The sequence below is a fragment of the Erinaceus europaeus genome, chromosome 7, assembly GCF_950295315.1.
Source record: "Erinaceus europaeus chromosome 7, mEriEur2.1, whole genome shotgun sequence".
Classification (NCBI taxonomy): Eukaryota; Metazoa; Chordata; class Mammalia; order Eulipotyphla; family Erinaceidae; genus Erinaceus; species Erinaceus europaeus.
The window spans coordinates 117,583,289-117,598,386 of record NC_080168.1 but is presented as its reverse complement, the minus strand read 5'-3'; the positions used below and the strand labels follow the sequence as shown (position 1 = coordinate 117,598,386).

At 43.8% G+C, this 15,098-nt stretch overlaps 1 protein-coding gene across 1 annotated transcript in view; it reads left to right on the top strand.

The window, feature by feature from the left end:
- The first annotated feature begins 241 nt into the window (after positions 1 to 241).
- The window catches only part of PCED1B (PC-esterase domain containing 1B), a 38,907-nt gene continuing 24,050 nt past the window's right edge, over positions 242 to 15,098 (top strand). The window contains exon 1 of the mRNA XM_060195496.1: positions 242 to 470. The gene's annotated coding sequence lies outside the window, so the exon portion shown is untranslated. The remainder of the gene's footprint in view (positions 471 to 15,098) is intronic.

The following is a 15,098-nucleotide window of genomic DNA, read 5'->3' as shown; positions in this document are numbered from 1 at the left end:
TATTCTCAATGTTATTTATTTCTGCCCTAACTTTAGTGATTTCTGTCCTTCTGGTTGCTTTAGGATTCCTTTGTTGTTCTTCTAGGTCTTTAAGATGTGCAATCAGGCTAAACAAGTGACTTATAAAACAACACAATTCAGGCCCGTTCCTGTGTTTACCAAGCAGATACACAACTGAAAAAGAATCTGACCAGAAGTTGTCGTTCACAGTGCTAGTTTCTGCCATTTTCTTTTTGTTTTGTTTTCAGAAAAAATCTCAAAAACTCCTTTTTATGGGGAAAAATATGTATCTGAAATCTTAAGGATCCATTACTACTTCCTGAGACAAAGCAGCTTCGTGTTAGGAATCAATACCGGCACCTTCCCTTTTGGATTCAAGTGACACTGGTTTACAGGGAAGTCCGTGGTCCAAGGGTACAATTTCACACTTGCCATCTGTAAGGACTGCACCAAGCCCTCCTCCACCCAAGGTATCGTTTCCATGGCCCCCAGTCTGGTGACTTCTTTACCCCACATCCCCTTCCTCTCTGGTAACCACTACTTTGTTGTCAGGATGGGAGGCTTTTGTTTTCGGTTTGCTTATTTGCCCCTGATGCTTTCTCTTCTACACATGAATGATATCATAAGGTGTTTGTTCCTCTCTCAAACTGTAAATAAATGACTTATTTAATTTAGTTACCCCCCCCAAGTTTAATACTTGTCACCAAGGCACAATTAAGTCCTCTGTTGGAGGTGCATAGTACTTACTGTATATTCATAATTAGATCAATATGTATTGATAACTGACGTTTCAAAGGAGGTACTGACAGTAAGCTAGCAGCTATACCATGGTGTCTACACAGGGAGTTAACCATACCATCATCTAGGTTTGTGTAACTAATACACTCAAGGGGAGGGGGGTGGCAGGCTATGGTGCACCCCTTTAAAAGTATGTAGTAATATGTGTAAGGATGCAGGGTTCCAGCCCCCGCTCCCCACCTGCAGCAAGGACTCTTCACAAGCAGTGAAGCAGGTCTGCAGGTATCTTTCTCTCTCTCTTCCTTCTCCTCTCGATTTCTCTTTGTCCTATTGAATAAAATAAGGGAAAAAGAGAAAGAGAAGAAGGGAGGGAGGGAGGGAGGGAGGGAGGAAAGGAAGGCTGCTGGGAGCGGTGGGTTCATAGAGCCGGCACCAAGCCCCAGCAATAATCCTGGAGGCTAATAATAACAATAATAATACACCCTATAACATCTCCCCAACAACGGAATCATCTCACCACTTCTTTTCCCCCCTGTTACAAGAAGCACAACTTTTCTATTCATCCATAGAGGAGGACATAGGTTGTTTCCATAGCTTGTCTGTCCCGATTAATGCTGTAATGAACATAACCTATATCTCTGTGAGTTAGTGTTGTCTTAACTCTTTTAACTAAATAACCAAACTAGACAGGAGTGAAAAATCACTGGGTCAGGTGAGAGTTCTCTTTAATTTTCAAGAAATCTTCATAAAGTTACCCACAGTGGCTGAACCATTCTATAGATCCCCCAACAGAGAATGAATTTGCGGTTTTTTTCACTTTTATTTCTTCTTTCCTTGATGATAGCCATTCCAACAGGTAGGTACAAAGTGATAATCCTACTATGGCTATAAATGTACATTTCCCTAGTGGAAAAAAGATCTTTTCACATGTCTGTTTACTGTTTATTGGTGAAGTATCTAGTTAGCTCCTTTGTTTTTCAGCTATTTTGTTGTTAAGTTATATGAGTTGTCTACATATTTTTATTTTGTGTCTACCTCCAGGGCTTTGCATGCTTGAATCTGTCATTCCCAGCAGGCTTCATTTGCTTGTTTGTTTGTTTTTTTTTTTTAATATTTTATTTTATTTATTTATTCCCTTTTGTTGCCCTTGTTGTTTTATTGTTGTAGTTATTATTGTTGTTGTCGTCGTTGTTGGATAGGACAGAGAGAAATGGAGAGAGGAGGGGAAGACAGAGAGGGGGAGAGAAAGATAGACACCTGCAGACCTGCTTCACCGCCTGTGAAGCGACTCCCCTGCAGGTGGGGAGCCGGGGTTCGAACCGGGATCCTTATGCCGGTCCTTGTGCTTTGCGCCACCTGCGCTTAACCCGCTGCGCTACAGCCCGACTCCCTGCTTGTTTGTTTCAATAAAGAGAGGGAGGTCAGGTGGTGGTGCATCTGGTTAAGCCCGTATCTGACAGAGCGCAAGGACCCAGGTTCAAGCCCCTGGCCCCCACCTGCAGGGGGGAAAGCTTCACAAGTGGTGAAGCGGGGGTCTCTTTCTCGCTCTCTCCCTCTGTCTCAATGTCTCTGTCTCTACTCTCCCCTCACCCCTCCCCCACCCCCCCCAAAAATAAACAGGATAAATACCACATCACTGCTCCACCTACCATGAAACTTTCCTGGTGCATGGTTATGGCTCCTCCATATGCTGACGGGAGGCTCGAACCCACGAAGTCCTGTTCGGTAAATGTGCACCGTCTCCTAGCTGCCTGCGTATTTTTCTGCTACCTGCTTGTCTGACACACGGTGATATGATTCCTAACTCCTCCCATTCAATAACGTGCCTTTTAATTTTAACAGTGGTTTCTTTCACTGTATAGAAACTTTTTAGGTTTTTCTTTCTTTCTTTCTTTCTTTCTTTCCTTCTTTCTTTCTTTCCTTCTTTTCTTTTCTTTAGGGGAGGAGGGGTTTTGCTTGGTTGCATTTTGCTTTAATTTTGCTTTCATTTCCTGTGCCATTACTGAAATCTAATCCACAAAGACATTTACTAGGTTGATGTCAAATAGCTTAATTCCTATGTTTCCTTCTATGTGTTTTATGGCTTAGTGTCTTGCCTCTGTGTCTTGAACCCATTTGATTTTTTAAAAAAATATTTATTTATTTCCTTTTCTTGCCCTTGTTATTTTATTGTTGTAGTGATTGTTGTTGTTGTTATTGATGTCGTTGTTGTTGGATAGGACAGAGAGAAATGGAGAGAGGAGGGGAAGACAGAGAGGAGGAGAGAAAGACAGACACCTGCAGACCTGCTTCACCGCCTGTGAAGCGACTCCCCTGCAGGTGGGGAGCCGGGGGCTCGAACCGGGATCTTTCTGCCGGTTCTTGCACTTTGCGCCACGTCCCTTTTGAATTTTGTGTGTATGTGCACTGTATAAGGCAGTAGTCCCACTTCGTCCATTTAGATGCAGGTGTCTGGGTTTCCTGACACCATTCAGTCAAGAGGCGTTTTCCTTGCTCCATTGTATGGTCTTGGCTCCTTGGTCATAAAGTAGTTGTCCATGTATATGTAGGCTTATCTCCAGATTTCTTTTTTTTTCTTTTTTTAAAAAATATTTATTTAATTTATTTATTCCCTTTTGTTGCCCTTGTTGTTTTATTGTTGTAGTTATTATTGTTGTTGTCGTCGTTGTTGGATAGGACAGAGAGAAATGGAGAGAGGAGGGGAAGACAGAGAGGAGAGAAAGATAGACACCTGCAGACCTGCTTCACCGCCTGTGAAGTGACTCACCTGCAGGTGGGGAGCCAGGGTTCGAACTGGGATCTTTATGCTGATCCTTGTGCTTTGCGCCACCTGCGTTTAACCCGCTGCGCTACAGCCCGACTCCCATCTCCAGATTTCTTATCTCAGTTTTTTTCCCATTGATCTGTGTGCCCTTTTTTTATTCTAATACTATACTGGTTTTGATTACTATTACTTTGTAATATAGTTTGAAGTCAGTCTTTCTCCCCTCACCCCAGGAGTGATTTGGTAAATAACTGAGGTCTCTCATGGTTCCATCTGTATTTAAAATTTTTCTTCTTCTGAACCCGGTGGTGGAAACAACAACAACAACAACAACACAGTATGACCTAGTCTTGAACAGTTTTGAAAGTAAAGCACTGAGTTAGTTTATTTATTTGCCTCCAGGGTTATTGCTGGGGCTCGGTACCAGCACTACTAATCCACTGCTCCTGGCAGCCATTTTTTTTCCCATATATTGAATATGACAGAGAGAAATGGAGAGGGGAAGGGGAGATAGAGAGGGAGAGAGAACGAGAGTTACTTGCAGACCTGCTTCACTGCTTGTGCAGCGTCCTAGCTGCAGGCGGGGAGCTGGGGGCTGGAACCGGGATCCTTCTGTGGGTCCTTTGTGCTTAGCACTATGAAGCACTGAATTTATAATCTTATCCTGCAGGTAATATGAAAAGTGGGATTTAGGAGTCCTGGTGCAAAGCAAAGCGCAAGGACCCTTAAGGATCCTGGTTCGAGTCCTCGGCTCCCCACCTGCTGGGGAGTCACTTCACAAGTGGTGAAGCAGGTCTGCAGGTGTCTTTTTCTCCCCCTCTTGGACCTCCCCTCTTCTCTGTCCTGTCTGACAACAATGACATCGATAATAACTACAACAACAACAAACAACAAAAGCAACAAAGGGGAAAATGAATAAATATTAAAATAAAAGAAAAGTGGGATTTTATTTTTTAACAAAGCATGCTAACTCTGCTAGAATGACTTTATAATGCCATTTAACTGCCTGAATTTTTGTTTAATGTCCTGATATTTTAAATCGGTGATACTGTGGATAATGTCCTCAAGTTGAAAGTAAAATAAAAGGCATTTTAATGATTTATCACCTAATTAATTTTTACCTGGGGAAAAACCTAGGGCCTCACTCACACATAATATCACTAAGTGATCTCCCTGGCCCAGTTTCTGATTCTGTATCCCTTTGGCAGGGAGGAAAGTGGAGAGGAGGATTGGGAGGGGGAGATACAGGAAAGTCTGTAGGAAACTTTAAGAAATCATGACAGAATGGGGTGTTTTATGAATTCATTTTTCTCATCTATCTTGATGAAACCACCAGTTTGGCTAGTCCTTCTGGCATATGTGATGTTGGGAATTGAACTCAGGACCTCAGGCACACAGATCTGCTGCTTTACCTAGTGTACCTCTTCCCAGGCCACTAAACTTGTTCTTCTCTCTCGCTCTCTCTTTATTCATTCATTACTTCTTCTTCCTCCTCCTCCTCCTTCTTCTCTTTCTCTCTTTTTTCAAATATTTGTTTAATATTCCCTTTTGTTGCCCTTGTTGTTTTATTGTTGTAGTTATTATTGTTTTTATTGATGTGGTTGTTGTTGGATAGGACAGAGAGAAATGGAGAGAGGAGGGGAAGACAGAGAGGGGGAGAGAAAGATAAGACACCTGCAGACCTGCTTCACCGCTTGTGAAGCGACTCCCCTGCAGGTGGGGAGCCGGGGGCTCGAACAGGGATCCTTATGCCGGTCCTTGCACTTCATGCCACCTGTGCTTAACCCGCTGCGCTACCACCTGACTCCCTCTCTCTCTCTTTCTATTCTTTCTTTCAATTCTTTTTTTCTTTTCACTAAAGCACTACTCCAGTTCTGGCTTATGGTGGTACTGGGGATTGAACCAGGAATATCAGAGCCTCAGGCATGAAAATCTTTTGCATAACCAGTTATGCTACCTCTCCAGCCCCTAAACTTGCTTTTTAACAGCACAATAGTTTGCTGACTTAGTGCAAACTGCTTGACTTTGTATTGATTTAGAACGTGATTCAGCTATCAAACTGATCCCATAACAAGTTTTAACCCCGAATCTCATTATTATTAGTAGAGCACCAGAGACTTAGTGCCTCAACCTAAACAAATTTTTCCTAAGTGCTTAAAAATACCGAATGCCAGTGCTTTAAAGAAGTTATCAAAAACCCAAGACTGTTTCAGGTCATACAAGCATAGTAAACACATATAGCTTTATGAATTGCCATTTTGGTCTATTTCTTGAGGTAGGCCATGATAGCTTTTAAAACAAAATGCCCACTAGTAAGTGCATTTATAGGAAGACATTTAGTGAGCTGCTTTCTTATCTGCTTCAAGTTCTCTATTTCCAGAAGATAAGAAAAAGAATTATGCTCCCTAAAATAGAAAACATAGATAAAATGATAGTGGCTCATATAAAGATGATTTATTTTTTTTCTGTGACTGACCTGTCAAGGGGGTATTAATATTTTTCTTTTCTTTCTCTCTCTCTCTTTTTTTTTTGTTTGTTATTGCTGTTGAATAAGACAGAGAAATCGAGAGAGGAGAAGACAGAGTTGGGGAGAGAGGGATATACACACCTGCAGACCTGCTTCATCGCTGCTTAAGTGACCCTCCCCTGTAGGTGGGGAGCTGGGAATAGAATACTTGGATAGTGTACCGCTTTGCTGTGCATAACACAGGTTCAAGCCCAGCCCCCACCAATTTGAAGGAAGATTTAGTGTGGTTGTCTCTCTCTCTCTCTTTTTCTCTCTTCCTTTCTGCCTCTACCTAAACAATAATAATAAAAAGTAAAGCAACATTATTTGTGCCTTAGTACTTGTATATGTGTATATATATATTTTTTAATTGGCACCAACTGCTTGGTTAATTGGGCCACTGCTTGGGCCACATTTTTCCTTTTTTTCCCTTATTTTTCTTTGATAGGACAGAGAAAAATTGAGAGGGGAGGAGGAGATGGATAGGGAGAGAATGATACCTGCAGACTTGCTTCACCCTTCATGAAGCAGACCCCCCTGCAAGTGGGTAGTGGGGTTTCAAACCTGGGTCCTTGTGCTTAGTACTATGTACACTTAATTGGTTGCACCACCACCTGGCCCCCATACTTGGAATATTTGTCACTATCAAATTAAACTAGTTGGCTTTTATAGGCTTGATTTTTTTAAAAAAAATTAAATTCTCTTTATATATTTATTGAATAGAGGCAGCCAGAAATTGAGAGGGAAGGGGAGAGAGAGAGAGAGAGGGAGAGGTGGTCTGGGAGTTGGTGCAGTGGATAAAGCATTAGACTCTCAAGCATGAGGTCCTGACTTCAATCCCCGGCAGCACCAGAGTGATGTCTGGTTCTTTCTCTCTCTCCTCCTACCTTTATAATAAATAAGTAAAATTCTAAAGAGAGAGAGAGGGACACACCTGCAACACTGCTTCTCAACTTGGTGCAAAGCTTTCCTCCTGCAGGTGGGGACCGAGTGCTTGAACCAGGGTCCTTGAACATTGTAACTTGTCCACTCAACCAGGTGTGCCAGCACCCAGCCCCATAGGCTTGATTTTAAATAGCTCATGATTTAAAATATATAGTGCAGGGGCCAGTCAGCGGCACACCTAGTTGAGCCTACCCATTACAGTGCACAAAGACCCAGGTTCAAGCCCCCAGTCCCCACCTGCAGGGGGGAAATTTCATGAGCAGTAAAGCAGTATTGCAAATGTCTCTCTTACTCCCTATCTCCCTCTCCCCTCTCAATTTCTCCCTGTCTCTATCCAAATTAATTAATTAATTGACCAACTGATTAAAAATTATGTAGTGTGGCAGTAGCAAAGAGGACTAGCTTGCAAGAGGTCCTAGGCTCAGTCCCTGGTACCACCAGTAGCCACAACAGAGCAGTATTCTGGTAAAAGAAAGAAAAGTAAATTCTGGATCTGTGATGGCTTACTAACACACATCAGTAGAAACCAAAAAGCAAAATCCCTATTCTGACTACATACAGTTCTTGCCTTGCCTCCTCCTGCATCTGTGTAGCTGAAGCAGACTAGAGAAAACCAAACTGTGCAAACATTCCCAACTTCATGAATGGCCTCCGTGGTGTTCAGTGATTATAATCCCTCCCATCTCCTAGAGTGCAGACTTTCTCCCCTTTTAAATGTCTAGTAGCCGTTCCCTCGTGTTCACCTGTTCCCAACTGGTGACCCTGACTCTGCTGCCCATTTCTTTTAAGGAAACCACAATTGGGGCCAGGTGGTGGCACGCCTGGTTAAGTGTACGTACTACTAACTGCAAGGACCCATGCAAGGATTGTGGTTCGATTCCCTGGCTCCCCACCTGCAGGGGAGATGCTTCACAAATGGCAAAGCAGGTCTCCAGTTGTCTGTCTTTCTCTCTCCATCTCTATCTGCCCCCTCCTCTCTCAATTTCTCTCTGTCCTATCCAGTAAAAATGAAAAAAAGGAAAAAAAAAAAAAACGGCCAGGAGCAGTGAGTGGATTTATAGTGCTGGCACCAAGCCCCAGCAAAAATCTTGGAGAGAAAAAAAAAAAGAAAGGGAGAAAGGGAGAAAACCACACAGCTCTCCAGGAACCTGCATCAAGGGTCTGTCTTCAATCTTCCACACCATCTTTGTTGAACTATGTGCCTCTATTTGAGGCCAGTCCTTCCTCTAGTGCAAATTTATAGCCAGAGACTCAGATTTTCTTTGCCAATCATTTGTTTTACACAGGTTCTCTGCAGGAATTATGATTTATAATGAGAGCACAAACCAATCACATACAGGATAATATTCCTCAAGTCAACTTAAAAATGACCTACTTCAGGAGCAGGGAGATGGTTCAGCAATAGAGCACACGCCTTGCATGTGTGAGGCCTGGGTCCCTCCCTGGCACTGTAAAAGCTGGAAAGACGGGGGCTGGCGTTGGCACACCTGGCCGAGCGCTCACTTTTACAGCGCTCAAGGGGCCTGGGTTTGAGTACCCGGCCTCCGCCTGCAGGGGGAGCTTTGCCGCAGGCGTCTCTCTCTCTCTTTATCTCTCTCTCTCTCGCCCCTTCCCTCTCCATCTCTGTCTCTACCCAATAAATAAATAATAATAATAATAAGCCCAAAAGACAAAAACACAGTAGACAGGAGTCGGGCGGTAGCGCAGTGGGTTAAGTGCACGTGGCACAAAGCACAAGGACAGGCATAAGGATCCCAGTTCGAGCCCCCGGCTCCCCACCTGCAGGGGAGTCGGTCCACAGGCAGTGAAGCTGGTCTGTAGGTGTCTTTCTCTCCCCCTCTCTTTCATTTCTGTCTTCCCCTCTTCTCTCCATTTCTCCCTGTCCTAACAATGACAACATCAATAACAACAACAATAATAACTACAACAATTAAAAAAAACCCAAGGACAACAAAAAGGAAAATAAATATTAAAAAATTTAAAAAAACACAGTAGAGGGAGTCGGGCTGTAGCGCAGCGGGTTAAGCGCAGGTGGCGCAAAGCGCAGGGACCGGCGTAAGGATCCCGGTTCGAACCCCGGCTCCCCACCTGCAGGGGAGTCACTTCACAGGCGGTGAAGCAGGTCTGCAGGTGTCTATCTTTCTCTCCTCCTCTCTGTCTTCCCCTCCTCTCTCCATTTCTCTCTGTCCTATCCAACAACGACAACAACAATAATAAGTACAACAATAAAACAAGGGCAACAAAAGGGAATAAATAAATAAAATAAATATTTTTAAAAAAACAGTAGAGTATCATAAATGATGGAGAGGTGTTCTTGCTTCTCTCCCTCTGAGACAAAGAGAGATAACATACTTCAAACCATTTAAGTTCACTATTATATCAGGCAGTGGGGAGGTAAAAGAAAGTCCAGTTTAGTTGTACCTTTCTTCAAGTTGGTCTCTCAGAGGGTCAATTTAACCAATCAAGAGATCACATCCAGTTGACAGCACAAAGTGGAAGTCCTTTATTACCAAAGTGAAGAAAGTGAAGGCGACACCTGATGGTGTTGGCAGAGGGAGACAAGATTATCTCCTTCACAAAGCAGATAATTCTTTTCACAGGGCCTCTGCACCCTATCTCACTACTGCTAGTGAAGATTGGCCTCGCATGCCCAGGAACTAATGCAACAAAGTTTTCAGACAGCTTAGCAAAGAGTAGCCCGCCTTTGAGAAACTTACTCTGGATGTCCATTCCATGCAGGACTCCACAGTTGTTCCTTTGGTGTTAGTGATGTAAATTAAGGGCCCTCATAGGTTCAGACTGACAGACACTCACAAGGACAACAGTTTCACTGTCATGATCCTGTTTGTGTCACCAGGAAAGGCCCTGATGGCCAACTTTAAAACAGTTTCATCAAGACCAGTTGAAATCACAAAACAACGGTTGACCAAAAGAAGCTTTCAAATTGTGGATTTGCAATCATATTAAATCTGTTCACAACACTTCCATTTGGGAGGTAGACCTACTCCTTTTCACCCATTGAAACTATTGTTTCAAAAACTCCTCCTCCTGCCTAGTCTTGTGTTTTTCCATTTACAGAATGTAAGCATGTGAGCGTGCTATCAATGTACCTATCTTAAAAGAAAATAAGACTCTCTCAATCTCTCTTCCCCTCTAGCTGGCTTCTCCATCTCTAATTCATTGATAGTAAAGCTCCTTGAAGATGGCTTTATATCCAATCTAAAGATGATTTATTCATGAGAAAGATAGAGGAAAGAATCAGACGTTAGTCAGGTACATGTGCAGCAGCCCGGGGGGATTGAACTCAGGACCTCAGGCTTGAGAGTCCAGTGCTTTCCCCACTGTGCCACCTCCCAGACCACTGTTTCCATTTGCTTTTTTAAAGAATTTATGAGAGACAGAGAGGAGCCAGAGCAAGACTCTGCTATATGCAGTGCCAAGGATTGAACCAGGAACCTCAAACATGTAAGTTCTGTGCTCTACCACTTGAGCTTATTTCCTGGTCACTCCCTCCCATGGTTTCTTAGCAAACTGATTAGCTTTTGTTTTCACCACTCTACCCAGGTCACCAGTACACAACAGTCTACCCCCAAAACATCCCACTTGCCTTCCATTGATTTCCCATGCAGACTGTCTTCCTTTGAGTTCTCCTTTGAAAGACTTTCTCCTTGGACTTTCAGAATCTTAGACTTTATTAGTTTTCTTCCTGCTTCACTGACTCATCAATTTTAATCTCCTCTACAGGTTTCTCCTCATCTTCCTGATCTTCTACACCTGGACTGCCCCAGAGCTCAATTCTTGGACGCCCGTCCTTTCTTCTCTAGCTCCATCTTCTCCAGTGAACTACAGCATTCACACCAAACTGATATTTCCAATTGGGACCATTTTCCTTAACTCCTCCTTCATCCAAATCCCCAATCAATAATATCTCACTTTAGATGTAGATAAGGAATCTCAAACCCATCAAGCTGCAAATCAGACACTTCATGTCCACCCAGTAAATCGGAACGTTATTCTTCCTGTTACTTAAGCCACAAAGCCCTGAAGCTAGTCTTGAGTCTTCTTTGCTCACAACCTACCCTCCAAGGACAAATCCTGCCATCTCTGCCTTTCTTTCTTTAGTTAGCATTGGCATGGTTCAAGCCCCAATTTCCCAAACAGCTTCTCCGCTTCGGTTTTGTTTTTTCCCCATACAGTATATAGTTTGATGGTGTTTGAGGGCTGGCTAGACAGGCCAATTGGATAGCGCACTAGCTTTGTGATGGACACAACCCAGGTTTGAGCCCAACCCCTCAATACTAAGGGGAGCTTTGGTGCTGTGCTGTCTTGCTCCTGTCTGTCTCTGTTTCTGTCTTTCTGTCTGAAAAAGTTTTGGCCTGAAGTGGTGACACCCCAGTGACAATGAAAAGTTAAGCAAGATGGTGTCTGCTTTTTGGTCAAATCCTCACAATGACTCTCAAAAGTAGAAACCCTGACACTGCATTAAAAACTACAAAGACGGGAGTCGGGCTGTAGCACAACGGGTTAAGTGCAGATGGCGCTAAGCTCAAGGACCAGCGTCAGGATCCCAGTTTGAGCCCCCGGCTCCCCACCTGCAGGCAGGTCCCTTCACAGGCGGTGAAGCAGGTCTGCAGGTGTCTGTCTTTCTCTCCCCCTCTGTCTTCCCCTCCTCTCTCCATTTCTCTCTGTCCTATCCAACAACAACGACATCAATAATAACTACAACAGTAAAACAACAAGAGCAACAAAAGGGAATAAATCAATAAAATAAAATAAAATATAAAATAAAATATAAAAAAAAATTTTTAAAAAAACTACAAAGACAGGACTAAGGCGGTAGCACAGCAGGTTAAGCACAGGTGGCGCAAAGCGCAAGGACTGGCGTAGGATTCCAGTTCAAGCCCCCGGCTCCCCACCTACAGGGGAGTCGTTTCACAGGCGGTGAAGCGGGTCTGCAGGTGTCTGTCTTTCCCCCTCTCTGTCTTCCCCTCCTCTCTCCATCTCTCTCTGTCCTGTCCAACAATAAAAAACAAGGGCAACAAAAGGCAGTACATAAATATTTTTTTAAAAAAAACTACAAAGACAAAAACAAGACATCATAAAGTTTGGAGAGGTAGTCTGCTCTCGTTCTTCTGTCTCACAAACGCAAGCCCACAAGCTGCCCTCCACAATCTCCAAGGTCTGTACCCCCTTTTGTTTGATTCTCAGATTTCTCCCTTTCTCATTCACCGCCCCCCCCCCGTCGTCACATTCACCTCTTCATTTTCTTCTCTGTTCCATCACCACCTCCCTCCAGAGTTCACTCAAGTGTCATTATCCAGGAAGATCTTCTCCAGATCTCTACTGAGGAGGAAAGATAGCTTTGCTTTTCACCTTATCCAGTATGCACGTTATATGAGATGAGGGAGCCTTCATAAGGAAATGAAGGCCAGAAGAAAGGGAGGACCATGCTGAGTTGTGGCAGTCCTGGTTGGGCCCCTGGTTCCTACCTGCAGGAGGAAGCTTCACAAGCAGCAAAGCAAGGCTCTAGGTGTCTCTCTCCCTCTCCTTTCTCAATTTCTCTGACTTATCAAACTAAAAAAGTAAAGTTAAAGAAAGAAAAACGGGGGGGGGGGGGGGCCAGGTGGTTGCGCACCTGGTTACAATGCACAAGGAGCAAGGTTCGATCCTCTGGTTCCCATCTGCAGGAGGAAAGCTTTGCCAGTGGTGGAAGCAGGGCTGCAGGTGTCTCTCTGTCTCTCTTCTTTGCTATCTCCCCCCTTCCCTCTCGATTTCTGGCTGCCTCTATCCAATTAATAAATAAAGATAATTTTTAAAATGTTTCAAAAAAAGAAAGAAAAATAAAGGTAGAACAAGAGAAGTTTGAGTATAGGCCAAGGGAGAAGAGTTGAGAGTGGGAAACTGGTGGTCCGGGAGGTGGCACAGTGGATAAGGCATTGGACTCTCAAGCATGAGGTCCTGAGTTCAATCCCCGGCAGCACATGTACCAGAGTAATGTCTGGTTCTTTCCCTCTCCTATCATTTCTCATAAATCAATAAATAAAATTTGAAAAAAAAAAAAAAAGGGTGGGAAACTGGGTAGTCGGGTGGTAGCGCAGCAAGTTAAGCACACATGGTGCAAAGCGCAAAGACCGGCATGAGGATCCTAGTTCGAGTCCCTGGCCTCCCACCTGCAGGGGAGTTGCTTCACAGGTGGTGAAGCAGGTCTGCAGGTGTCTATCTTTCTCTCTCCCTCTGTCTTCCCCTCCTCTCTCCATTTCACTCTGTCCTATCTAACAACAACGACACCAATAACAACAACAATAGTAACGACAACAATGAAAAACAACAAAGGCAACAAATGGGAAAAATAAATATATATATAGAGGGAAACTGGGAATTTAGCAAGACCTGTTTGTTCTAATTCCCCTTGGAATGCCTTGTCTTCAGTAATGGGGATACATATAGAGAGAAAACCTCTCACAGTCTTATGACCTGCATCAGGTAGATTGATCACGACACTTGTAGCTGCCTTATAGGTGGAGAGGTATCCTGAATGCCATCACCACCCTATTTAAACTTCAAACCCACTGAGCTGGAGAGATAACATAATGGTTATGCAAACAGACTCTTAAGCCTGATGCTCCCAGGTCCCAGAGATGAGCACTGCCTTGGTAAAAAATAAAATAATAAAAAATTAAACAAAACATTAAAATTCGGCCGCAGGATAGATAGCATAATGGTTATGCAAACAAACTCTCATGCCTGAGACTCCAAAGTCCCAGGTTCAACCCCCTGCACCACCATAAGCCAGAGCTGAATAGTGCTCTGATTAAAAAAAAAGATGGCGCCACCCGGCTCCCCACCTGCAGGGGAGTCGCTTCACAGGCGGTGAAGCAGGTCTGCAGGTGTCTGTCTTTCTCTCCCCCTCTCTGTCTTCCCCTCTTCTCTCCATTTCTCTCTGTCCTATCCAACAATGACGACATCAATAACAACAATAATAACTACAACAATAAAACAAGGGCAACAAAAGGGAAAAAAATATAAAAAAACATTAAAATTCAAACCCACAGCCTGTGTCCTCCCCATTCAACACTGGATGTTCCTTTTCTCTTTAGCACATTGTTTTACTTATATTTTAGGCGTCTGCCTCCCCGTAATTCTGTAAAAGCAGGGATTTTTTTTTTTTTTTTAAAACATTGTTACTTTTGCCTCGAAGGTTATCGTTGGGGTTCGGTGCTGGCACTATGAATCCACTGCTTCTGGTGACCATCTCCGCCCTCCCCCCCACCACCACACACAGAGAGAAATTAAGAGGGAAGGAGGAGAGAGAGAGAGAGAGAGAGAGATAGACACCTGCAAATCAGCCTCACCAATTGTAAAGCGTCCCCTCCCCCTGCAGGTGGGGAGCATGGCCTTAAACCCAGATCCTTGAGCAGGTCTTGTGCTTAGTACTATGTGCACTTATCCAGGTGTGCCACTGCCCGGCCTGTCTGCCAGCTTTTTATTGAATGAATGAAAGAATGAATGATTGGTTGGGGAGGTGTCTGACGTGTAGAGCCTACGGCTCTGGTTTGACTCTGCACCATTTGTACTGAGATGGTGCTTTGACTTTCTCTCTCTCTCTCTCTCTCTCTCTCTCTGTCATATGTATAAATAAAATAAATCTTTAAAAATGAATGAATGAGGGAGTCAGGTGGTAGCACAGCAGGTTAAGCGCACGTGGCATGAAGCACAAGGACCACCTGTTCGAGCCCCCAGCTCCCCACCTGCAGGGGGGTCGCTTCACAGGCAGTGAAGCAGGTCTGCAGGTGTCTTTCTTTCCCTCTCTGTCTTCCCCTCCTCTCTCCATTTCTCTCTGTCCTATCCAACAACGACGGAAACATTAATAACTATAACAATAAAACCTCAAGGGCAACAAAAGGGAATAAATAAAATTTAAAAAATAAAAAGAATAGTCAGAACCTGGAGAATGAATCTAAATATTTGCAACTCACAGAACTGCTAGATTCAAATAGGTGGACATTCTCAAATTTAAGTAATAGTATATATATTGCTAGTTAAAAACAGACTAAAAGTATTGGTTGGGTTCTACTTGGAGCCCTGCTTGGAGACACAGTCGTGACTGTGCTGAGAATCATGGGAGACCTGGGAGGTGGTGCAGTG